The sequence below is a fragment of the Schistocerca piceifrons genome, chromosome 5 (assembly GCF_021461385.2).
Source record: "Schistocerca piceifrons isolate TAMUIC-IGC-003096 chromosome 5, iqSchPice1.1, whole genome shotgun sequence".
In the NCBI taxonomy this organism is placed as follows: domain Eukaryota; kingdom Metazoa; phylum Arthropoda; class Insecta; order Orthoptera; family Acrididae; genus Schistocerca; species Schistocerca piceifrons.
Window position 1 is genome coordinate 87015336 of NC_060142.1, and position 27242 is coordinate 87042577.

Sequence of the window (27242 nt, forward strand, 5' to 3'; positions counted from 1 at the left end):
ACAAGAGCTGTCAACAGCTTCACGTGTTGAATGACCTCTGTGAAGGACATGGAAGATACCACGTACAAGTATGAGACAGCATTTTCAGCACTCGACAGAGTTTAAGAGGGGACTCACTGTAAGTCTGCATTTGGCCGGCTGGACTAATTGTTCAGTTTTCAGATTTGCGAGGTATTCGGTTCTGATTGAGGTCTCATATTGGACTGCGTGGGGAGGTGACGACAGGACATTCGTCGTCAACGTCTGATCGACCACATCTAAGGCCGGCTGAGGGCACAGTAGGCCATGGCTTACTCGTGTTATGCTTTGCATTAAACCTTGGTTGCTATTCTGTGATTTGTCTACCACGGTTATCGCGATTATGCTGTTATCCTCTCTCTCTGTGAGATGCAGCAGCAGCGTGTATCAATATTCTCACCCTTGTACTATATTTGGCTTGGCGCTTAGTTTCTGGCTGTGTCGTGTTCGGGCAGTTGGTCGGTTTGTGTGGGGCAGCGAGGACGTCTCCGTGGCGTGTGTCTGGCCGGGGCCGTTGGCGGCGTCAACGCGCGGTCGAAGTGTGAGGGGCTGTTCTCATTGCTACGAGGTCCGTGGCTCACCGTTCCTGGACACGAAACTTGAGTCTTTCTACCAGCCAGCACCAACTGTTGACATTTTGTTTGAATTTCGTTGTGGGCTGTTGGGACATTCCTGCGAGCGACAACGTGTGTCTTCAAGTTGGTGGAATTCTACCCGCCCTCTTGTCGAGTTTAACTTCATTATTTTTGAATGTATGTGCACCAGCGGATCTTCTACCTTGTCGTCGTTAAGCTACCTGCCCTGGGCGTCGGCTTAAATTCAGGCAGTGTATTTTCCTCGGCGTGTTGTGGATGTCTAGCACAGTGTGTAGTTTGACAGCTGAATGTGTAATTCGTTGTGGGCGCCGATACCTTCTGCGTAGTTCCATTGAAATCCCTGTTGTGTGCTGGTTGGTTGGAGTGGTAGTTATCATGTCGCTTGGACCGTTTACTGTCTGTCGGTTGGGTTGCCGTCGGATTGAGAATTGTCTCACCTAAGCGAGCGTTAGTGTTTGAATTCCAGGCCGACCCTTGGAAACTTCTGAGTGCCGTTTGATTTGCTGCCTTTTCTTATTTGCCCTTGTTGTTTGTGTATGGCTTCTAGCCGATTTTAAATTAAAATTGTTTTGCCCCTAAGGCGTGAGATTTTTTTGGGCCTTCAGCCTAATTTAGAGAAACATTTTAAAATAAGGCCTTCTTCCCTTTAAATTCAAATTCCTGTTTTTGAGTCTTCAGTGATTGGCGTTCAGCCTGTTTTAAATTAAAGTTGTTTTGCCCTTGAGGCGTGAGATTGAATTGCGCATTTAGCTGGGAATTAAGTTCTAAAATTAATGTTTGGCTTGGCTGAAATGGTTCAAATGGCTCTGAGCACTATGGGACTTAACTTCTGAGGTCATCAGTCCACTAGAACTTAGAACTACGTAAACCTAACTAACCTAACGACATCACAGACACCCATGCCCGAGGCAGGATTCGAACCCGCGGCCGTAGCGGTCGCGCGTTTTTAGACTGTAGCGCCTAGAACCGCTCGGTCTCCCTGGCCGGCTAATGTTTGGCTTGCTCTGTTTTAATGTTTTCTTTACTCTTGTAATGTTTGTCAAATGAATCATGTAGTATGTTCGACTGCAACTCAGTCACTCATTTTGTTCCCTTTGCAGAAATTAAACTATCTCTCCTGTCCTGCGGGTATAGCAGGGGATCTCACTGGTAGAGAGCGGGGTATCGCTTGTGCTTGCCATTCCAGTTGCTGTCAGTTTCACTCTTGTTCTGTTTTGGTGTTCTGTGGCACCATAGTGTTTCGGCTGTTACTTGTTTCAAGTGCTTATCGTAATGGCAGTCAGACAGTCCGGAGATCGGCCTGCTCAGAAAGGATGACCTTGTTTACGAGTTGGCAATAAGGCGCCAGCCGATTGAGGGCAGTTTTCCGGAATTAGTAGCCCGTTTGCGTGCTGCCGTTCTTCATCCGGTTGACGTCACGTCGGCGGTGGTGGGTGAGACAGGAGCGGCAATTGAATTTTTGTTTGAGGCTGTTAGAGGCCTTGAGCACACTATTTGTATTTTGGAGGGAACCCAACTTAGTGACAGTCAGCCGGATTGGGTGCGGGCACAGTTAGTGCATTTAACTAATTGGATAGCGGATTTAGGCACGTTAGTTTTGGAAGATCATCACAGAAAATTAACTGTTGAGTTGGGAACTTTGGTGAGCGCATTACAGTTTAAGCTTGCGTGTTTAGAGTTGGATGGGAGTAGGACTGAAGATAGGGACTTGCGCTGTCAGGGAGAGGGTGAGAGCCAGCAGGGGGTGGTACTGTTACATCCTCTGTAAAGTTAGATGCTGTATTTGTAAAGTTGCTTAACCCTCTGGCCTGTTTCTTCCGGGATATTACTGAATTGGTTGTGGAACCACTTGATCAGGTGGAAAAATTATTACGGTTATTGGTTCTCTCAGAACAACATGCGGCTGCCTTTCGCGTTCCACACCAAGTAATTTTGTTGTTATTGCACCCGTTAGCTAGAGGTGAGTTGAAGAACGTCCTCTCTCTCATTTATGTATGCAGAAAATAACAGCGGTCCTGTGACACTTCCCTGCGGTACTCTTCACGGTACCCTTGTCTCTAATGAACACTCACCGTCTGGGGCTGCTACCCTGTTCTGTTACTTAACAAGTCTTCCAGACACCCACATATCTGGGAAGGAGGTAATTCTCTTCCTCCTGAGAATGTAAACGTGTTTCATGTAGAACTCTTTCGACGAATAGTTATGATGCGTTAGTATGGTTTCTGTATTCCATGTTTGCCTCCACGTGACCGTGATCGAAAAGTTTTTCTAAAAGATTAAAGGATCATACACATGAAACTTGATAAGTAAATAGCGCCTTTTAACCGTATATTAATTTTTCTAATTTTAGTATAGAAGTAAATTTTTGACTCACATTACCTTTTAACTCCAAAATTCTGTTTGCCACAAGAAAACCAACCACCTTGTACAAACAAGCGCGGTCACACTGCACAACATCCTGATTTGTTTCAGGTGCATAAGCAGACGATTATATTTTGGGTAGATCTTTCGTTGCACGGGTAACGTTTTTAAGTCCAGGGCCAGGAGGAGGAGAGTCTTTCTCGTGAAGTAGAGCATCGAGAACACGTCTTTAACTAGTGTTAAGTTCCGAGATAGAAAAACTAACTGTTAAAGGCTAGGATTAGCAAGGAGAAAATTATGGTTTGAGGTCCAGGGTGGCACAAATTTTCAATTGTCTCTCTACGTTTAATACAATGCAAGTTCCGCGTATCTGAACTTGTTTTGTATCATTACACCTTCACTCACCGGTCCACACAGAATTTCATTCCTGTGCATTTAATGCAGCGGTGTCCATCCTTTCAGATTATCTGGGCCACAATGCAAGAAGATGAGTATTTTCGGGTGGTACATAATTTAGGATACGTAGCACCAACAGCTGAAAAGAGAAAGAGAGAAAGGGACGGCCGCAGATACGGCGGGAGTTTAAAACTGAAAATATAAATTTTTTCATAGCTTTCCATAAACTAAATTTTATGTTTTTTTCCGATAGTGTGATAGACGCTCACTTTTTGAGCCGCACTGATACACTACTGGCTATCAAAATTGCTACACCACGAAGATGACGTGCTACAGACGCGAAATTTAACAGACAGGACGAAGATGCTGTGATATGCAAATGATTAGGTTTTCAGAGCATTCACACAATGTTGGCGCCGGTGGCGACACCTACAACGTGCTGACTTGAGGAAAGTTTCCAACCGATTTCTCATACACAAATAGCAGTTGACCGACGTTGCCTGGTGAAACGTTGCTGTGATGCCTCGTGTAAGGGGGAGAAATGTGTACCATCACGTTTCCGACTTAGATAAAGATCGGATTGTAGCCTATCGCGATTGTGGTTTATCGTTTCGCGACATTGCTGCTCGCGTTGGTCGAGATCCAATGACTGTTAGCAGAATATGGAATCTGTGGGTTCAGGAGGGTAATCTGAACGCCGTGCTGGATCCTAACGGCCTCGTATCACTAGCAGTCGAGATGAAAGGCATCTTATCCCCATGGCTGTAACGGATCGTGCAGCCACGTCTCGGTCCCTGAGTCAACAGATGGGGACGTTTGCAAGACAACAACCAACTTCACGAACTGTTCGACGACGTTTGCAGCAGCATGGACTATAGGCTCGCAGACCACGGCTGCGGTTATCCGTGACGCTGCATCACAGACAGCAGCGCCTGCGATGGTGTACTCAACGACGAAAATGGGTGCACGAATGGCAAAACATTTTCTCGGATGAATCCAGGTTCTGTTTACAGCATCATGATGGTCGCTTCCGTATCTGGCGACATCGCGGTGAACGCACATTGGAAGCGTGTATTCGTCATCGCCATACTGGCGTATCACCCGGAGTGATGGTATGGTGTGCCACTGGTTACACACGTCTGTCACCTCTTGTTCGTATTGACAGCACTTTGAACAGTGGACGTTACATTTCGGATGTGTTATGACCCATGGCTCTACCCTTCATTCGATCCCTGCGAAACCCTACATTTCAGCAGGATAATGCACGACCGCATGTTCCAGATCCTGTAAGGGCGTTTCTGGATACAGAAAATGTTAGACTGCTGCCCTGGCCAGCACATTGTCCTGATCTCTCACCAACTGAAAATGTCTGGTCAATGGTGGCCGAACAACTGGCTCGTCACAATACGCCAGTCACTACTCTTGATGAACTGTGGTATCGTGTTGAAGCTGCATGGGCGGCTGTACCTGTACACGCCATCCAAGTCCTGTTTGACCCAATACCCAGGCGTATCAAGGCCGTTATTACAGCCAGAGGTGGTTGTTCTGGGTACTGATTTCTCAGGATCTATGCACCCAAATTGCGTGAAAATGTAATCACATGTCAGTTCGAGTATATCTGTCCCGTTTATCATCTGCATTTCTTCTTGGTCTAGCAAATTTAATGACCAGTAGTACACTTTCATTTGGCCACATCGGCCGCTGGCCTCGGGTTGTACCCGTACGACTGCTACGGTCGCAGGTTCGAATCCTGCCTCGGGCATGGATGTGTGTGGTGTCCTTAGGTTAGTTAGGTTTAAGTAGTTCTAAGTTCTAGGGGACTGATAACCACAGCAGTCGAGTCCCATAGTGCTCAGAGCTATTTGAACCATTTTGAACCTCGGGTTGTACACCCCCGATTAATCAATTTCACAGAAGTGATTCTCACAGATTTGCCGCGATTTGCACAATCGTGTGCCGTACAGTGAAACCTGGAAAATAATCTTATGGGGGGAATGGCTTCAGTTAAAAGCAGGAGAGCAGGCGGCTCAGGCATCAAAGGCAACACCAGACAGCGGCAGCAGTGGTGAATGTGGGGAAATGGTAAAACGGAAGAAAGAATGTGGCGCCTGGCGGCCGGAGGTTTTCCGGCTGAAAGCCAATTAGAGTGGTCGGCAAACAGCGCCGCCGAACTGATCGAAGGCGGAGCCGGTAATCCACGTGCCTGGACTGTAATCACCGCGTAGCAGCACGCACAAAGCGGAGACGCGTGCATTCCGGCAGCGATCCCTGTGACGAGCAAGTTGTGGCGCCACTCTGCGTGTGTCCCGTGAGTTTCGCCATCACAGTAGCTGCAACCGAGTGCATTATTCGCGCATGCTCTGTTCCCGCTCGTATGTTTACGTGCTGTTTAAAACTTGTATCTTTCTACGCCGGTCACCAACACGATAAATCTACCTGCCATTATCTTTCACAGGTCGGCAACTGATTTGGTTACAGTTGTAATAAGGAAAACCCGGCATTTGCCATAACCAGATTTCCTGGAAACTTTGCTCAGTGGAAGAGGAGTGAAAATAAGTGAAAACGTTTCCGGCTTATCCTTATATACTTCACTGTTTCTGAGAAAGTGGCGGTCAAAGTTGTCGAGGCAATTTAGTTGCTTTTTGCTCGTGATAAGCTTAGCCAAAATTGTGGGACAGTGTTTAGCGTCGCCGCGTTTCGCCTTTGCGTCCCGTTTTCCAAGTCCGGTTGTTGTTGTGAATTATTTATTTGTATGTATTTGTCAACCCCTGTCTGTAGAAGGTTAATACACGGATGCTTCTGATCAAGTTAGGGTATACAAGGACATTATACTACCTGAAAAATTTTAGCTTTCACAATGAATCTCACACAATTATTGTAAAATATATGTGCGTATGGTATTTTAAAGGGGTCCAATCATTTTAAATTCTCGCAGTCTTACATCGCATCGTTATATAATTTTTATATTAGTTTTTATATATTACTCTTACGTTTATTCTTGGTGCATTTTCTTGATTATATCAATCGTACAAACATACCAAACATTGGAATTCCGAAAACCGCGAGCATTGCGCTAAGGCAAGTTTGCCACAGTGAAACTTCTTCGCATGAAGTTCAGTGGGATAAGAAACGTCGTTGTTATTGCTTAAGATTTCACGCGTTAGCAAAAATTTCACGACAAACCATGTATAACGAATCATTATCCGAAAATTGACGGCTACAACTGACTAGCAATCAAGATGTACTACAGAAATTTCACCGACGATGATTTGCAGTAATTTTCTCATTCATATACGAATTCTTTTTTAAATTCATTCACCAGTCATATAATTAGTAGACTAATAAGGACAACGTCATATCAATATGCATCGGAAAACGTTTATGTACTAATCTTCTACGGACAAGGCACATAAATAAGAAACAGAAATAAATGTAAAAATAACTATCAGGTTTCGAAGACGGGGCGAAAAAGTGTGAAAACATGACGCTAGTCACTGTGATACAGCTTTGGGTGAAATACTGACGCATTAAAAGTCACATACAATACCTCGAAACTTTGACCGTTGTTTGCTGGCCGGTGTGGCCGTGCGATTCTGGCGCTTCAGTCTGTGACCGCTACGGTCGCAGGTTCGAATCCTGCCTCGGGCATGGATGTGTGTGATGTCCTTAGGTTAGTTAAGTTTAAGTAGTTCTAAGTTCTAGGGGACTGATGACCACGATGTTAAGTCCCATAGTGCTCAGAGCCATTTGAACCATTTTTTGACCGTTGTTTTCTCAGAAACGCTGGGGTAGCCTATCTACAGGTAAGTAGAGATATGTGTTCCCTTATTTTGACCCCTCTTCCATTGAGAGTACTTTCCGGGAAATAAGAGTTATGGCACTTACGGTGTTGTCCTGTTATAAGCCCAAATCAAACGCCACAAGAGACACTATACGATTCTCTTGATGATTGGGCAATGAATACCTGGCGTTGGTTAGATTGGAACTCGGGTTCTGGAGGGGGGAGAGGACGTTGTAGGGACATGACAACCAGTTAGCTCGTTTCACGGTGTCCGCCACCATTTCCTCTCTTGTTAATCTCTTAGTTTCAGATTAGCACTAGCAAAAACGTCCTCATTTACCTACTATCTGGCAAAGGTGCAAAGTCACGAGCTCTTCGGAATACAAAGGAACTCATATCTCTCTGCAAAATGGGCAGCGGAAACAAAGGTGAGAATTAAAGAAGCATTAGCCTGTAGAATGCTGGGTAAAACATCTTAAAAATCTCCAATAGCAGATTAACAATTGTAGTTGAGACGTTTCTCCCAGAGTATCAAAGCGCCTTTAGAAAAATAAGTTCGTGAAGCGACAGTATTTTTACTCTAAAGTTGCTTGTAGAAAGCAAATATAATTTAATCCTGACACAGGCGATCGCTGTGGCCGAGCGGTTCTAGACCCTTCAGTCCGGAACCCCGCTGCTGCTACGGTCGCAGGTTCGAATCCTGCCTCGGGCATGGATGCGTGTGATGTCCTTAGGTTAGTTAGGTTTAAGTAGTTCTAAGTTCTAGGGGACTGATGACCTTTGCAGTTAAGTCCCATAGTGCTCAGAGCCATTTGAACCATTTTTGCACATGCGCAGAGCTGCTTTCAACTGAAACAGCAAACGGTCTCGAAAGCAGCTCGAAAACAGGTGCAAGTTTGGTACTGACCTAAAAAAATTTTAGAAAACTATCATTGTAATTATTTCAAGGTCACAATGGATTCTTCAAACTTCGCGCGATTTCCTTAACACCAATGAGCTGGACTGTGCTTCCTTTCCTTGCCAGAATTTGTCCTTTCTACAATGCGATTTTCTTTTGAAATGCATCCCTTTCAAATTAGAAATAAGTTAATATAACTGAGAAGGCTTCCGCGGCCAGAGTTAGTAGATATAAAACATTTTCAAGTATCGTACTGCGTCATAATGTAAAAAACGTTTTGGCCACGGATGAAGTGACGTCATGCCCAGTAAATGGCAATTGAGCCATATAAGCTGTTCTCACAGCTAAAGCACATCAGTAAACCCGAAAGAAGGCCACTGTAACCGTTGCCGAATCGTTGATTTCGCCAGAATAATTCTTTACATTATGACACGGTACGATACTCAGATACGTTTTACGTAAAAATAAGTTGTTTGTCACATGCAGTGACTTACTGTGGGCAGTGTGCATCCTAGTCCACATAAAACGCGAGGTCTGCAGTCGATAAGACATGTTCTAATTTTCGTTCGTTCACCCCTTTTGCGTTCATAAGTTGAACAACCGCAGTTTTTAAATCGGAAAATCGTTTCAGGCATTTCACCTAACTTATTCAACGTAATTTGCAATAATAGTCTATATGATGTACCACATTCTTCGTTCAGTTCCACCGAAATTGCAACCGACAGCGGAATAATACGTGTGACTTACGAAATTTTACTATTCATATCAATAATTTATTCACGTGCTCTATGCCTGAAAGTTTAGTGCAAAGTGCTTCTTGACGTGAAGAATATAAAATCCTGTCTGTGGGTCGTCGTAACGTTTTGCTCTGTCGTTGTCAACTAGTTCTCTAATTTTTTCCTGCATGCTATTGTAATTTCGTTTAAAAGCAAATTAGCGGCACACGTCAATTGTGCGATTGCTAAATAGAGAGAATTCTCATCCATCTCTTTTGCCGTCCTCATTCATTTTTAAAGGCTTGTGACCATAGATCACTAAATTGCCTGTTTCTGTGCAAAAGCCGCTGGACCTACGGACGTTCGTCATACCGCGAACAAATAGCGAAGGGTAAAAGCTTTTGACGACAGCTCACTAGACTGCCTTTTTTTGAGTCAACAGCCACTAGGCGTGCTGACGTCAGTAATAGAACGAACAGCGAAGGGCGAACGCCACTGACACAACGATTCTGCCGAACTTTATAGAGCCGTGCCGACCGAGAAATGCCGCATCGCAATACTGAATAAAATTTCGCGCTTTACCGGATATTCCGAGAACGACCGGGCAAAGCTGAGATAGGCCCAACTGCGCTTCGTACATGGGGATTGCGTGCTGCTTGGAAAGCAGTGGCCGACCCTGACACAGATGAAAACCTGCAAACATTTGGAACAATAAACAGAACACTTCACTACAAAACCGAAAAATGTACAAAAATTAATTTTTTATAAAACTATGGCGGTAGCATTACTATTCTATGAATGCGAGAATTAGATAAATAAATAGAATGATGACGCAAAAACACAAGGAACGGAGATGAAGTACATGAGGAGATTCGAAATGAATACAAATGCTATTAATGAGGAAATAACAATACAGAGGTAGGTGGAAACAATATGTGAGTAGAATCAGAGGTGGAAAATCGTGACCTACAACGTGAAAGGAAGGAGAGACGTAAAGTTGACCAAAGAGACGATGGACATAAAATTTATGAACGCGAAACAGGTGAAGCCTAATGTCTGTGTTAAATGACATAGTTCAAATGGCTCTGAGCACTATGGGACTTAACATCTTAGGTCATCAGTCCCCTAGACTTAGAGCTACTTAAACCTAACTAACCTAAGCACATCACACACATCCATGCCCGAGGCAGGATTCGAACCTGCGACCGTAGCAGTTCCGCGGTGCCGGACTGCAGCTCCTAGAACCGCACGGCCACCACGGCCAGCTTTCTTTCTCAAATTATGGCCCATGATTGTTAGTAAAAGACATCCTATTTCGAGGAACGCTGTCTTTAGGGCCATTTTTCATATTACGTCATCGTTAGCTTCGTTCCAGGTGTGTTATCCGCAATTGACTACTAGACGTTGCGAAAGGCGTACAGACGGGTTAAAAGCAGGGGGGGAAGGGGGGGGGGAGACATCGTGTTTTCGTTAGAAAACTAGCAACATCAGAATGCGTCGGTCAGGAGGGCGCAATATGAAATATCCATCTACCGCTGCACAAGTGGACTGTTGGTGACGTGATCCTGAAGGGGAAACGCGAAGTGACAACTACAGCTAAACCAACACCTGGAAGTACCTACAGGCTGCGACCCTCGAATATTGCACTTTGACCTAGTGCTGGGTAAAAGCAGCAATTGTTTTACATCCAGGATGGGATAGAATGAAGGCGGTATTGCAGAACTTACGTAGTATGAAATGAGCTTTTTAATTTAGCCATACTGAAAATTTTTAATGGAAAATTATCTTTTGTGGTAATGAAAATTTAATTATTCAGAATTCCTTTTACATTTTTGCGAATTTGTTATCCAGCCCAGGCTTCGATTCCCATTACTGCCAAGTACTTTTCCTCGATGCGAGGGTTGGCACTCAGGCTCGTGATCCCAACAGAGGACTACTTGGCCGAGTAGTAGAAGCTACACTGCCTGAACAGTCTGCAAAACGGCCGGACCACCTGACACTCCATACGGCATCCGCATGATGCCACAACGCTCAGCATAACACGGCGGCCGGTCGACATCCCTTGAGTCTTCTAAACCTGTACGATGAGCACATTTCTTGCCCGTATCGGGCTGTACTTACTAACAATTGAATGTATTTTGGACGTTCGGAAATGCTTCCCTTGTCATTACCTGCACTCACTTTATATTCTCTTCCGTGTTGGTGTGTTTTTGATCTCCAAGTAGCGAAACTCATATAGTGTTTTTCTTCTCTCATTTCCTAATTTATATTTCTTACAGTCGTGTGAATTAGTTTCAATACTCTCCTTTACCATTGTTTTACTATTATATGAATGCGCGATGTCACCCGCACATAACAGCATAATGCTAAAAACAGTGATGTATCTTCCACAAAAATATTTGAAGATGAACCTGAAAAGGTTCGAAAACCGGTTCATAGAATAAGAAATAACCATTCAAAAAAGTTTTATGAATTTACATTCTCAGTGTATCTGTTAGGAAATTATTCGAGAACACACACACACGCACACACACACACACACACACACACACACACACACACACAGACACAGACCACAGACACAGAGAGAGAGAGAGAGAGAGAGAGAGAGAGAGAGAGAGAGAGAGAGACACAGACAGACAGACAGAGACAGAGAGACACCGAGAGAGAGAGACAGAGAGAGAGAGTGTTGTTGGTAAGTTCCTATGAGGTCATCGGTCCCTAGGTGTACACACTACTTAAACTAACTTATGCTAAGCACAACACACACACCCATGCCCGAGGGAGGACTCGAACCTCCGACGGGGGAAGCCGGAGAGAGTGTTCACAGGATGTTTGATATAATTGAAAATATCTTCCTATGTACGAAAAAATAACCAAAATAGCATAAATTAGGCTTCATTGTTGAGAACTGACTTCGGAAAGTTGTAACTGTCATCCTTGTGTCTTCAAAAATTATTTGTTACAAAAGGTATTATACAGTGACTTTATATTTCATACCATATTGTCAATATGATGGAAAACGTGTGGCTCATTATGCACAGGTTTGTCGGCAGTAAAACCATTAGGTAAAAAGCACCTTGTACAAATAGGCTCTAAAATTCTGCATGGTGTCTGTCTGTTCTATATCGTGTCTCCCTACCACTTTCGCGCAACGACGCTCTGAGCGTGTTTTTTTTTTTTTTTTTTTTTTTTTTTTTTTTTTTTTTAGGGAATTGACTAGTTTGAACCTGGGACCTGTTGCTGATAAGGAGACGTCAGACCACACATGACATGTAGAATTCAGAAGAGTTCAGTGAGACTAGCGATGATATAACCAAATACTTAATGATTTCAGCGTCAGCTCCACTGCACTCCCTGTAAAGGAATCTTAATACTACCTAAATTTAGTGGAAGGGGTTCAAGGCTTTCCTAATTTTAGTTAGCTGGTAAAATAACGTCGAAAAAGCAGTTAAGTTTACCATTTGAAATTTTATTCTACTCACAAAACATTGTTTATAAATTGCACTATTGATAAAAGGAAATGTTTTAATACAGGATGGTAAAAACCAACTGCGTTCAACAAAAATGTGAACGAACATTCCCTGAATGGGTTTCCAAGTTCTACAATGGATCGAAGGATGACCTATGCCATATCACATCTATAATCTAGGTTTAAATTAAGTTTCACAAGAGAGAAAACTATCAAAATGATCTACAGTGACCCTCAATTATCTTTAATTACTTATCTAACTTGTCGTAAATTACAGTGGCTGATGTGGCTTCTCAATAACTATATAACAGAAAAATCATCGCGTTTCAGATTTTTACTTCAAGTGGCAAATGTGAACACCATGAGTTTTCAGAATGAGATTTTCACTCTGCAGCGGAGTGTGCGCTGATATGAAACTTCCTGGCAGATTAAAACTGTGTGCCCGACCGAGACTCGAACTCGGGACCTTTGCCTCTCGCGGGCAAGTGCTCTACCATCTGAGCTACCGAAGCACGACTCACGCCCGGTACTCACAGCTTTACTTCTGCCAGTATCTCGTCTCCTACCTTCCAAACTTTACAGAAGCTCTTCTGCGAAGGTTCGCAGAAGAGCTTCTGTAAAGTTTGGAAGGTAGGAGACGAGATACTGGCAGAAGTAAAGCTGTGAGTACCGGGCGTGAGTCGTGCTTCGGTAGCTCAGATGGTAGAGCACTTGCCCGCGAGAGGCAAAGGTCCCGAGTTCGAGTCTCGGTCGGGCACACAGTTTTAATCTGCCAGGAAGTTTCACACCATGAGCTTTAATTGACGATCGACACTAGTATTACGCAAAAAGGGGGTGTAACAGATGAGACTTCTGCAGTTCTGAGTGAAGCTTTATGCACTGTTATGCGGCATCACGTGCGTTCATTACCTTGTCGGTGTTCGTCAGGGGGCGGCGGCCGGCGCAGCTCCATACAGCTCGCCGTCTCGGAAGCAACTCTCCCCTAACTTCTCCCTACTACAATTTACCGAAGTTGGTTTAAAAAAACTATCTGGCTGTGTTTTCATTTGACCAATCAGGGTCTCAATGTTAACCTTAAGCTCTACCTACAAAAATTCTGTCTATCCAATGAGAAAAGTTATACTTTTCGTGGTGGGGCAATGTTTTTAAAGTTTGCAACGTAACAGAGACGCGAAAAAGTCTCACGCTACAACTTGCGGGTGGTGTGGCCCTTTTAGTGTTATCGTAAGATCTATACTGTTCTTCTGGAGGGCTCTAGCTTTTAACATGTGCTGGGGGGTGGTCCTGACGTAACAGATACGCGAAAAAGTCTCACGCTACGGCTCTAGCTTTTAACATGGACTGGGGGGTGGTCCTAACGGTTAGCTGGAAACGTGGGTATCCGTCCCTTATCGTAGGGCCTTCTATACTCAACACGGTTCTGCTCTCGCCTTCTGTTCTCGTTTCTCCCCTCGGAACTGCGTCTGTCTCACGGTGGGAAGGTATGACATGCATTTAGGCATTCTTGTGTTAGTCTGTGGTATTCCATTTGCTCACTCGTTACTCATATTACTTTGGCTAATTTAATGTTACGATTTATTCGGAGCTATGCGACATACTACTGGATTTGCTTATCATGTCAGTGTTTTCATGGAAGGTGTTGGATTATCCTGACACCTTACAATGCATGTTCGCATACGTAGCACTTAATGAGATTTGTTAACTCTTCGAGCACAAGGTAAAATGAACTTTTGTACCTTCATTTATGTTTCAGTGTCATGTTACATGCGTCTTGGATCCACTTAAGAAGTATACGATGTAATCCACGTTTGACGAACTATATGGAGCAACGCAATGATAATAATAAAGATTAATTACTGCAAAATCAGTTATTCAATGTTTCTTCCTAAGTAAAATATGGACCATTCCATGGCGTGTGTTCTCCAGGCTCCCGCATGAACATCATGGCCTTTGATGAAATTTTGTATGAAGAATCACACATGTTCTCAATGAACAATGATAAAGTTTCACGATCATTAATTCAATACTTCTGAAGATATAGTAATTTATTTGACTCCATAGCGCAGCTATCAGTAGTTCACCAACGAGTTTTCCACAACTTTGAGACATAATATCACCGGTAATATTTTCAAGAAAGAAGCAAAACTATGTGATGTACTTTCCGCGCTATCTTCAGCAAAATAATGTAAAAAAATCCTGGATGATCTGAATGTGGATAACATGAAGCGAAGTCGGCCGAAGAAATAGACGCTGGAAAAAAAGTAATATTCACCTTTTTATCTCACCGGATGTAACTATGGGAAGCACCTGAAATCTTGCACGTAATAACTCACCAATCTTGGAATCTTGGAATCAAATTTTATTCTCCTACTAATCTCCAATAGCTTAAACATTGAGGGCAAAGTTGACGGTTTTTCTAAAAACGACACACAAGTCTTCTGCAAACTCTTTTAAGCCGTTTTCATTAGAAAGATCATGTTCTAAACCACCTAAAAGACTACATCTGGTTTTGCAATGCGAGCATGTAAGGTACTGAAATACAGCAAGTTGAAGCAAAGATATCGCTCGATCCTTCTAAGTTCTCAATATTAATGAAGTTACTGTTCTTAATTTTTCTCTTGAATTTCCTGTTCCAGCTATTATAGCGCCGTCCTTTCCTGCTCGCTGACATGCTACAATTATGTTAATTAATTCAATGTCTGTTCTTTTTCCCTGAACTGGATACTCAGCAAATTTATTTCCCCGTAACAGCTAAAAATTATTAAAAAGACGTCAATCCATTGTAAGTGAAATCCTTGAGAGGGCAGACACCTCCGCAGAACCGAGCTCTCCCCTAGAGCTAGTAGTACGGCTTCCGTTTGCTTTCGTTCAGCTGGGCCAGCGTTTCCGGTATCCGTGCAGGGATGACTCCCCCTCCTAGGGGATTACCTTAATAGGATTAACAGCGAGACATGGCCGGGATCCGGTGTCGGGATGAAGGAGGGTGCGAGCGCTATCTCGCCGGAACAGCGTGGAGCGGGCGCTGCAAAGTCTTGAGAGACGCACGAAGCGAAGAGCGTGCCGATAAAACAGAGGTTCCTCTTTTTGTTCCCACCAGGAGTCTTCAGAAGCAGCTTGGCAGCCCTCTACCAGTGCAGTCGGTCTCACTGTTGTCTGGTTAGCTGCCGAGAGTATCAGTGCACGAGGCGGAAATTGTTGCGAAGTCTCTCATTGTTACGACCATGGAAGTCTAGTAGTATCTCATATAGGTGACATATGTTTTGTTAGCGTGATGTACGTAGTCGCATTTCGCTACGGACATGAACGAAACATGCTGACGTAAATGAAAAATGTTACACCAGGAATCAACACTCCAATGTTTATCAAACCTTGTTCTGACGTAACGAGTATTAAAAAATGAAACATTCATTTTGTTTTGTACATAAATCCGCGTAGTCAGCGCGTACACAACTTTCCCAATTGAGCGCGCCCCGCTAAGCACAACAGCGCAGGCACAGCGCTCGTCTGTCTCCGCACTACGAGATGGTGCTGTCTTAGAGACGGACCAAATTCTACTTCCGCCGATCCGCGTATTAATATGTAACGCAGTCAATGAGATTGCTGCTAACGTAGAACCTTTTCTCCTCGCGGCTCACACTCGCGCAGTGACACCTGAACGCGCGAGGTATTATAACGAGTGTACAGACCTCCGATTAGTCAGTCGGCATTAGTCTGTAGTCAAGTTTCAGTTTGTGCCTAATAAGATTATCATATTCCTGTACATAGCCAGGAAGATAAATGTATAGACACTTTGTCAAGTATCACGACCAAAGGAACCTCATATTGTCAATTGTAAACAGCATCCAGAATCAAGTTATGTAATATCTATGATTTTTATTATTTTAATAAATGTGTGTGAAAATTAATCAAGTTTTGTTTAAAGTTGGTCACCGTCAATCTGCTACTCTAAGCGTGCAAGTGGAATTTCTATCCTCTGACCTAACGGCAGAAGATAAACACGCCACGATAAGACCACAAGACAAATTGCTGACACTCGCCTACTTCGTTAGAGCGACAAGTCGAATAATCTGATGGTGTGTGTACCGAAGGTCTTACAGTACGCACACCACACATTTCATTTGGAACTGATGTTCATCATCAATATCAGTATAAACTGAGACGCTCACAGGCACTAATACAAGCTTGTATTCACTGTGGCACTCCGTCGTCAGGCCACGAGTGGCCTACCGGGACCATCCGACCGCCGTGTCATCCTCAGTGGAGGATGCGGATAGGAGGGGCGTGGGGTCAGCACACCGCTCTCCCGGTCGTTATGATGGTATTCTTGACCGAAGCCGATACTATTCGGTCGAGTAGCTCCTCAATTGGCATCACGATGCTGAGTGCACCCCGAAAAGTGGCTACAGCGCATGGAAGCTTGGATGGCCACCCATCTAAGTGCCGACCACGCCCGACAGCGTTTAACTCCGGTGTTCGCACGGGAACCGGTGTATCCACTGCGGCAAGGCCGTTGCCATTCACTGTGGCATGTTACTTATTTCTAAAATTTCGGAAAGCGTTTGATTCAGTGTCCCACTGTAGATTGTTGACGAATGTCGAAGCATAGAGATTAGGTTCCCAGATTAGTGAGTGCCTCGAAGACTTGTTGTCCTCAACGGCGAATGTTTATCAGAGACAAGGGTCTCGTCAGGAGTGCACCAGGGATGTATGATAGGACCGCTATTATTCTCTATATACTTAAATGATTTGACGGAATAGGTGAGTTACAGTCCTCGGCCATTTGCTGATACGCTGTCTCGCACGGGAAGCTGACGTCGTTTAGTCACTGTAGAAGGATAAAGGATGTAGTAGTAGCACTCTGTCTACAGGCCACAAGTGGCCCATCGGGACCATCCGACCGCTGAGTCATCCTCAGCTGAGGATGCGGATAGCAGGGGCGTGTGGTCAGCACACCGCTCTCCCGGTCGTTATGATGGTTTGCTTTGACCGGAGCCGCTACTATTCGGTCAAGTAGCTCCTCAATTGGCATCACAAGGCTGAATACACCCCAAAATATGGCAACAGCGCATGGCGGCCAGGACGGTCACCCATCCAAGTGCCGGCCACGCAGGACAGCGCTTAACGTCAGTGATCTGACGGGAACCGGTGTTTCCACTGCGGCAAGGCCGTTGCCACAGGATACAGGATGGCTTAGACAACATTTCCAGTTGGTGTGATAAACGACAGCTTGCTCTAAATGTAGAAAAATGTACGCTAGTGCAGATGAATAAGACAAACAATTCCGTAATGTTAAAATGCAGCATTAGTAGTGTGCTGTTTGACATTGCCACCTCGATATGAAATGGAACGAGCACGTTACGTCAATGGTAGGGAAGGTGTGATATTCATGCCAGAGGCGGCCCGTATTTTATTTTTCTAGAAGCTCACCTTGATGCAGCTAGATGTACGTGAGGTAGGATATGGTACAAAAGCGGAGTGAGGTACAAGTGACAGATGGTACAGTATATATGAGTCCAGTGGGAGAGTCCGCCAATTTTACTGAACTTGCTTCTGATTGGTCGGCAGATTCGAGTGCTAGGCGCCAAAATGCATAGCTTCTCTGATTAATTATTTATATACTTTTCATTGTATTTCACCCAGTTTTTAGTATGACAATCCCTCATGGTTACCCTACGAGTCTATGGTTTTTGTTTATTAAATTTCGCTAGTTTTGAGGAACATATGAGTAACGATATTGTAGGCGAAGTGCTTCTGACACCTTCGGGTCGCTTTGGGGCGCCTGGGGCACGTAGTACTTCGGCTGCGCTAGTCTATCTGTCTCCGGATTTCTGGAGGGACGGGCTCTATACCGGAAGTTGGATGGAAAAGTTACCGTACAATTGAGAAAGCTATGTGGAATGTTATAAAAGACAGTGTAAAGTGAGTGAATATTTAAATAATAACCAAACAGGATACATTAATGAGAAGTGTTGCTTACTATCATTGTCAGTACTACAGATCTTGCCCTCTGCAGATACAGAGACTAACCTGGGTAAGTGGCATCCCATAAAAAGCAGTTACAGGTTCGAGATGACAGCGTAGCAGCCTCCTCCGAAGAAGATCCCACGACCCACGAGCTGTCTTTTGCGCCGGGTCACAACCTTAGAAGACGGGAAGGTGGTGGAAAGAACGGTTAGAGACTCTTATTCAATCTCTCCAGCGCCCAGATCTGACATCCAAACGACGCATAATTTATAAAGGCGAATGGTCAGCTTCGTTTTATTGGGAGAATTTTGGGAAAGTGTGGCTCATCTATAGAAGAGGCGTCAGACAGACCACTAGTGCTACACATTCTCCAGTACCATGCGATTGTTTCGGAACCTCACAAGGTCGGATTGTAGGAAGTCTTCGAAGCAGTTCGGAGACGTGATGCTACAATTGTTACCTGTTGGTTCGATCAGCACGCGAGTATTACGGAGATGCTTCGTGAGCTCAAACTGGAATCCCTGGAGAGAAGGCGGCGGTCTTCTCGCGAGGCTGTCTGGAGGCTGGCACGAAAGTGTACGTTTACCCACCGGGTCCCAGACATACACTCTGGGCGAAAATTTAGGGGTCTCGGAAACACAACCAAGGATTCGTGCATTCCTGAAGGAATTTATTGTGTAAGCTGAAGCGTGGGGTCTTACATTATCGTGGAACATGGCGTGTAGTACTATTGCCATGAAGACAACAACAACATGGTTTATCGGTCACGACACATGTTGATGAGTACAAGCCTCCCTTCAGTTATTACCTAGTAAGTAGAGGTACGGGTCTAGCGAATTGTTGCTTCCTGTGAACCTTCAGCAGGACGTCTACGGACATAATGACGGTTATTTGAATTCTACAAAGACAAGTGAGACACAGCTTAAAATCACAGAATGTCACTCTGTGCACCATTTGGCTCTGCATTAGTACCGGCCAAGAATTCGGCTCACGTATGTATTACCGCTCAACCTCACTGCGAACGCGCCGCATAAAAATGGCGGTGCAGTCGCCCTGCACAAAATGGTTCAAATGGCTCTGAGCACTATGGGACCTAACTTGTGTGGACATCAGTCCCCTAGAACTTAGAACTACTTAAACCTATCTAACCTAAGGACATCACACACATCCATGACCAAGGCAGGATTCGAACCTGCGACCGTAGCAACAGCGCGGTTCGACTGAAACGCCTAGAACCGCTCGGCCACAAAGACGGGCCCTGCATAAGACTTGGTGTTGTATTTCACATTATATAACACCATACTTCGCAAACAAAGCAAAATGGTATTTAATTTTTTTGGCGCGCTATATATAAAACATAATCTTTATCAGGTACTAACTGTTGGCCTCCAGACAGACGCAGACGATTTCACAGATTTGCGCACTCAGGTTGCTACGTAATCATGTCTTTCTCAGTTTCGCAATGGAAAAATGACCGTACACACACAGTTTTTATCGAAATATTTTGTCATGTTGGCAAAATCATTATGGAGATTTGTAAACTCTTCCCAGAAAAACAATGCAGACGTCGTGGACAGTTCTGACCGAAAGGGATTCGTCTTTGACATGGGAATTAGACTACATATCAGTGAGTTACATTTCCACATGCACAAGAGCGCTTTCAACTGAAACGGCAAACGGTGCTAAAAACAGTTCGAAGACAGATGTAAAACTACCAGTATGCTCAAAACGTTTAGAAAACTATCCTTGTAAATGTTCCAGAGACATAATGAGTTCTGTAAACTTCGTGCTTTCTTCGATGCCAGTGAATTTAAGAAACTGGATTGTGCGTTATTTTTGGAAAAATTGTCCCTTCTACAGTCTGATTTTCTTTTTAAATGCATGCCTATAAACTCAAAATAGGCTGTTACTCACCTTGCAATGGTCGACTGTGGACAATGGACAGTCTTCCTCCGCTTGCTGAACGCCTCCAAATTAAGTTCACACTGCTTATTGACGTACAGAATAATGAACCCCGTGTGTCAATCGTAATATTTTACTCTCCTGTTGTCAACTAATCTTTAAATTCTTTTTGCGAAATTTTCAGTCACCATCGCTTATGTATCTGCATAGAACACTACTGGCCATTAAATTGGTACACCACGATGTTTATATGCTACAGACGCGAAATTTAACCGACAGGAAGAAGATGCTGTGATGTACAAATGATTAGCTTTTCAGAGCTTTCACACAAGATTTGCGCCGGTGGCGACACCTACAACGTGCTGACATGAGGAAAGTTTCCAACCGATTCGTCATACACAAACGTTGTTGTGATGCCTCGTGTAAGGAGGAGAAATGCGCACCATCACGTTTCCGACTTCGATAAACGTCGGATTGTAGCCTATCGCTACTGCGGTTTATCGTACCGCTACATTGATGCTCACGTTGGACGAGATCCAATGACTGTTAGCAGGATCTGGACTCAGTGGGTTCAGGAGTGTAATACAGAACGCCATGCTGGATCCCAACGGCCTCGTATCACTAGCAGTCGAGGTGACAGGCATCTTACCCTCATGGCTGTAACGGATCGTGCAGCCACGTCTCGATCCCTGAGTCAACAGATGCGGACGTTTGCAAGACAACAACCATACGCACGAACAGTTCGACGACGTTTGCAGCAGCTCGGAGACCTTGGCTGCAGTTACCCTTGACGCTGCATCACAAACAGGAGGGCCAGCGAAGGTGCACTCAGCGACGAACCTGGGTGCACGAATGAAAAAACGTTATTTTTTCGGATGAATCCAGGTTCTGTTTCAGCATCATGATGGTCGCATCCGTGTTTGGCGACATCGCGGTGAACGCACATTGGAAGCGTGCATTCGTCATCACCATACTGGCGTATCATCCGGCGTGATGGTATGGGTTACACGTCTCGGTCACCTCTTGTTCGCATTGAGGGCACTTTCAACAGTGGACGCTACATTTCAGATGTGTTACGACCGGTGGCTGTACCCTTCATTCGGTCCCCGCGAAACCCTACATTTCAGCAGGATAATGCACGATCGCATGTTGCAGGTCCTCTACGGGCCTTTCTGGATATTGAAAATGTTTGACTGCTGCCCTGGCCAGCACATTCTCCAGATCTCTCACCAACTGAAAACGTCTGGTCAATGGTGACCGAGCAACTGGCTCGTCACAGTACGCCAGTCACTACTCTTGATGAACTGTGGTATCGTGTTGAAGCTGCATGGGCAGCTGTACATGTACACGCCATCCAAGAACTGTTTGACTAAATGTCCAGACGTATCAAGGCCGTTATTACGGCCAGAGGTGGTTGTCCTGGGTACTGATTTCTCAGGATGTATGCACCCAAATTGCGTGAAAATGTTATCACATATCAGTTCTAGTATAATATATTTGTCCAATGAATACCCGTTTATCATCTGCATTTCTTCTTGGTGTAGCAATTTTAATATCCAGTAGTGTACATACTGAATTTTCTTCTCCCTCTCTTGTATCATTGCCACTCATTTTTAAAGACTTGTGACGCTAGATTGCTAGACTCCCTGTTTTGTGCATTCAGCCACTGGGCCTATGGACATACATCATACCATGAACAAATAGCGAAGGGTAAACAGTTCTGACACCACGGCACTGTCAACTGATAAGAGTTGTTCCGGCCGAAAAACGCCACACCGAAATACTAAACGAAATGTCGCGTTGTGGCGAATACCTCCGAGAAGGAAAGAGAAAAGCCGATACAGGCCTAGTCTTGGTCCGCATGCGGCCCACACACTCGGCCCGCGTGAAGGCTGGCACGCCGTGGCTGGCTCTGCTCTACACCACACGAGTCTCTGTTCTGTCTGATATAATGTCGGCGTTAAACGACCCGTGCAAAGTGGAATCTCAGTCGAGCTTCCAGTAATCTCTTTCCTACGGTTCACGACATCATACTCTCTCTAACCTCTACTGGGATTTCCAGGAGAAAAATAAACTGCGGATGGAAATCTGTATCTGAAACTGGCGTCTGACATGGCAACGGTGCATCGCGTTCATAGAAAACAAGGCGTGTCAATGCCACAGCTGTCTCCATCTTCTCTACTGACGACAGCCGCAAAATATATCCAATCAGCCAGTTCTATCACGTGATGATGTGGCCTATTTGAGTCGGCATGCAAAATAAGATCCCAGCAATTCTTTCCATTTCTGCTGTTCTTGAGATTGCTGCTGCGAAATGAATAGAGCTGTCTTTCTTAAATCTGTGTCCCATTTGTTCGATGATCTTTTCCTTGGTCTCTTTTGGTAAACTGGGCTCCCATCTAGTACTTGCTTTTACCGTCTTCCGTTTTTCGAACGACATGACCAGTGCATTGCCATTCCGATGTCTTAACTCTTTCTATTGTGTCACTGACATTTGTTGTACATCTGATACCTAGAATTTTCTGTCCGTCTTTTTCATGTATCCCAACATTGATCTTTCCAATCCTCTTTGTATTACTGTTATTTTCTGATAATAAACTTATTAAACGTCCATGTCTGAGAGCCATATGTTATTACTGGCAATACGCGTAAATTGTTCAAGACTGTTTTCTTCAACTCAGCCGAAATCTTAGCCTTCAAAACAGAAAAGTATCTTCTATAAGGTAGCCTCCCCAAATAACTACATCAAAATGTTTCCGGTTTCCGGTTTTCGGTTTCCTTTCATATTTACAAGTTGAAGCCCAGAGAAATATTGTGTGACTCATTACAGTTGCGTACTTTAAGCAGATATAATTCCCTTTGTTGTCCATTCATCCATCATGATCCTGGTTTTGTCATATTTCATTTTTAGACCAACTTCACAGCAGACTAACGGAAGTTCACTTACCAGTATTTGTAGTTCTACATTGTTTGCAAACAGAACAATATCACCAGTAAACGTCACGGTATTTACAGGTGGTTTAAAAGAACTTACATCAGAGCTCAATGGGTGATGGATCACGTCAAGGGGAGCAACTCTGGTTGAAACAGTATGTTTGCGGATGATTCCTGGCGATGATGGGCACCTTTTATTATTTGTTATGCTCCTGAGAGGCGGCAAGATTTACGCCTTTGGACTGTTCGTATGCAGCGTGGGTTTCCTGTAATCCAATGACTTCTCCACGTAAAATAAGGAAAGCCGAGCTTAGAGACCGAGCCAGGTGACGCAGTGGTTAGCGCACTGGACATCAGGACGACTGTTCAAATCTGCATCCGACAGTCGATATCCTCGAGATTTAGGTATTTCTGAATTTCCCAAATCGTCCCAGGAAAATGTCGGGATGATTCCTTTGAAAGGGCACAGCCGATTTCCTTCTCCATTGTAACACAATCGCAGCAGCCAGGGGAATAAATGAGCGGAATACCGTCTGCCACAATATGTACACGGGAACGCAGTGATGCAATGCGTGATTTACAAAAGAAAGTTTAGTGTGTCCATCCCCTACTTCTTGTAACTGAACTGTAGCTAAATTGCCTACCTCATTTCTCGTAGATGTTGAGCCCAACTGGTTACTTCTCTGTCGGTGGTGAACTATAGCGGGTATACAATAAAGAATACAAAATAATGTCAGAGCTGGGCACGTCGAAATACTAAGCGTAATAAGAATCGTAAAATGTCAGGATGCCAACTAATTTTATTTTATTTCCCTTATCGCAAAATTAGTAGAACGATTTCTAGAGTCAGTCGCCGGCCGTTGTAGCCGAGCGGTTCTACGCGCTTCATTCCGGAACCGCACTGCTGCTACGGTCGCAGGTTCGAACCCTGCCTCGGGAATAGATGTGCGTGATGTCCTTAGGTCAGTTAGGTTTAAGTAGTTCTAAATCTGGGGGACTGATGACCTCAGATGTTAAGTTTCATAGTGCTTACTGCCATTTAAACCAATTTTGAAGAGTCAGTCACTCGTAAATGTTCATAACAAGGCTCCTGGTGGTTAATCATTAATTCCAGAGCACCACAAAAATCACAAAAATTCTTCACGCGATCTTAGAACTGACATGAGGTCGCACAAATACGTTTTCCGAGGCAAATTTAACAATTAAATCTTTACGCGGAGTTGCACGTAACACACTATTTCGCGTGTTGCCACCTCAAAAACTAATCGTAGACTGCCTTCAAGTAACGAATCATATAAGTACGTCATCCGACGCCATTTCTCAACACACTATTCTGTCTTTACACGAAATCGGATTTTATTCACGATTTATGTGTTAGCTCCTTAGAAGCCAATCATAGACTAACTGGTCAGCTGCGTTAGCAGTTTGGCATGGCTGGAGCTGTATATGAATGTTTAAACGGTAAATATAAATAATAAAAGATTACTTGTTTGCGCCCAGCGTTGGTGAATCCCATCTTTCTTCCAGTACGATACTCTTCTTCTTTGGCTCAAATGGCTCTGAGCACCATGGGACTAAACATCTATGGTCATCAGTCCCCTAGAACTTAGAACTACTTAAACCTAACTAACCTAATGACATCACACAACACCCAGTCATTACGAGGCAGAGAAAATTCCTGACCCCGCCGGGAATAGAACCCGGGAACCCGGGCGCGAGAAGCGAGAACGCTACCCCACGACCACGAGCTGCGGACTCTTCTTTTTTGCCCCTAGGTTCTCACACTAGGTAACCACCTGGCGCGTCGTTCGGTGACACTGCTTTGTGATTCTATTTACTCGCTAACCTCCCATAACAAAATTTTCCTGTACCATGCATTAAAACAGAGCAAAAATAATGTAATAAACGTGGGAAGCGATATGACACAAACGCCGTACAGTCGTTGCAATATTTCGAGCTTATTCTCCGTTTCTAATGTTTTCGGCGTCGATGGGATCTTAAACCCTAATCTTACTTCGTTCATTCCGGTTAGATACAGTGATTCCTGAAGTTTCCCTGATGAAAATCTCTCTGTCGATTTACTGGAGTAGCTACTACGCAGTTGCAGCACGCCGGTTAGTAGACCCTGCTAGCTCGGTGAAATATCGTCGTTCCAGAGCTACTGAATTCAATAAAAGGATGGTTAGCATCGACGGAAAGCCTCAGCGAACACTTTGTCTCTGACGACAGTTGTTTCTCCGTGACGTGATATATCACCCCCTAGACGTTTGACGCAAATCGTTTGAAACGCGCTGTGTACTCATACCCACGCATGATCAGCAAGGTGGAGCGCCCGCGGAGAGGTGAAGGAACGGTGGCAACGTACAGGACACGTGGGGGCAGTTTCTGGCGCGGTCTTTCACGCTGGCGAGCCATTTCCGCCGCCGCCCACCTGCGTGTCGTATCCACTGTGCAATGTCGGCGGGCGGTTGCTGCTTCGGCACCGCCGGCCACGGTCCGGCGTGAGGCAGCGCGGTCGCTGCTAGCCGGCTATTCCTGGCGTCGCCCCTTACATCACCGCCGCCTTCTGCCCAGTCTCGGCCCCGCTTGCTGGATTTGCCACGCGGCTCGCTCCGGCCCTTGTTTCGGCGCGCAGCTGCGCCACTGGGATTCCTCCTGTATGGAGGACGCAGAAATAGATGTCCCTTGCGTAGAGAAGCAGCTGAAATAGCTGAAAACAAATAATTCACTAGTTCCGGAAGGAATAACGATTTGGAGAGAACTCTCCAGTATTCGTCAAACGCAAAGTCTCAAACGAATAAAGGGCAGGTGACTCATGTACACACACACACACACACACACACACACACACACACACACACACACTCAGAGAGAGGGAGAGAGAGAGAGACAGAGACAGAGAAAGAATACCGCACTTTGAGGTCGGCATACTGTTCCTCATCCCAGTTCAAGACAAAGGTGTATCTAGAAAAACCTAATCCCGCCAGCAAGTTTAAAAGAAATGTACGTAAAAACGATGCTCTGGAAACGCTGAAACTGAGTCCAGCATCGCCCAGTAAAGGTAGCATTTACCCTGCGCTGCACTGGGGCTGTCCCATTGGCTTAGGGTTGCCTTATCTAGCTGCGACGACATCGGAACACTCTGAAGTTAGACTGTAAACAGTCGACAATTACACTTTAGTCATTAAAGTACACGGCACTATACACTTCTCGCCTTATACCGGGTGCTTCCGTAAGTGCGTGCAAATATTCAATAGGACATAGAGTACGCTCCAGTGAACAATTTTATGTGGGGAACCTGGGGTCGGAGAAGCCAACTTAAGAAGATATGGAAGTAAATTTGTTCGCCAACTCCTTTACAGCTAACACGCGTACAAGTTTACACGTACTGTGCTGTTTGTTTACATGTACAGTGTTCATTTCCGCGGCGCGGGATTATTCGAGCGGTCTTGGACGCTGCAGTCATGGACTGTGGGGCTGATCCCGGTGGAGGTTTGAGTCCTCCTTCGGGCCTGGGTGTGTGTGTTTGTCCTTAGGATAATTTAGGTTAAGTAGTGTGTAAGCTTAGGGACTGATGACCTTAGCAGTCAAGTCCCTTAAGATTTCACACACATTTGAACATTTCTTCATTTCTTGGAAGGAAACAAGAAGGACGAGTCTGATTGTGTAGGAAGCCATGATGCAGGTTTTGTTTACTTGTCCACAAGATGGCCCTGTTTTATCGTGTTTATAGTGTCCCATGACAGAACGTGCTATGGATCAACGACAGACGCCGGCCTGAGTGGCCGTGCGGTTCTAGGCGCTACAGTCTGGAACCGCGCGACCGCTACGGTCGCAGGTTGTAATCCTGCTTCGGGCATGGATGTGTGTGATGTCCTTAGGTTAGTTAGGTTTAATTAGTTCTAAGTTCTAGGCCACTGATGACCTCATAAGTCGCATAGTGCTCAGAGCCATTTGAACCAACGACAGACCCATTCATTACTCAATGCTATTCAGAGACGTACAGTACAATACGACGGAGTAGTACCAGTGCAATTTCGCAGAACTCGCTGACGTGGCCCTCGTGTATGAGGAAGTACGTTCCAATGCTCTCGCCGCTGGAAAGCTATACAGGGAACGATTTTCTAACAAGCATCATCCGTCACGAAGAGAGTTTGTTTCTCTCGATCGAAGAATGCAGAAGACTGGTTCATGGGAAAGAAGA

General features: G+C 44.8%; 1 protein-coding gene and 1 pseudogene across 4 annotated transcripts in view; both read right to left on the bottom strand.

Annotated features, from left to right (window-relative positions):
* LOC124797830 (hemicentin-1-like) overlaps nucleotides 1-27242 on the bottom strand; it is a 1195221-nt gene that overhangs the window by 819993 nt on the left and 347986 nt on the right. The window lies entirely within an intron of this gene.
* Nucleotides 16636-16753, bottom strand: LOC124799917 (annotated as a pseudogene).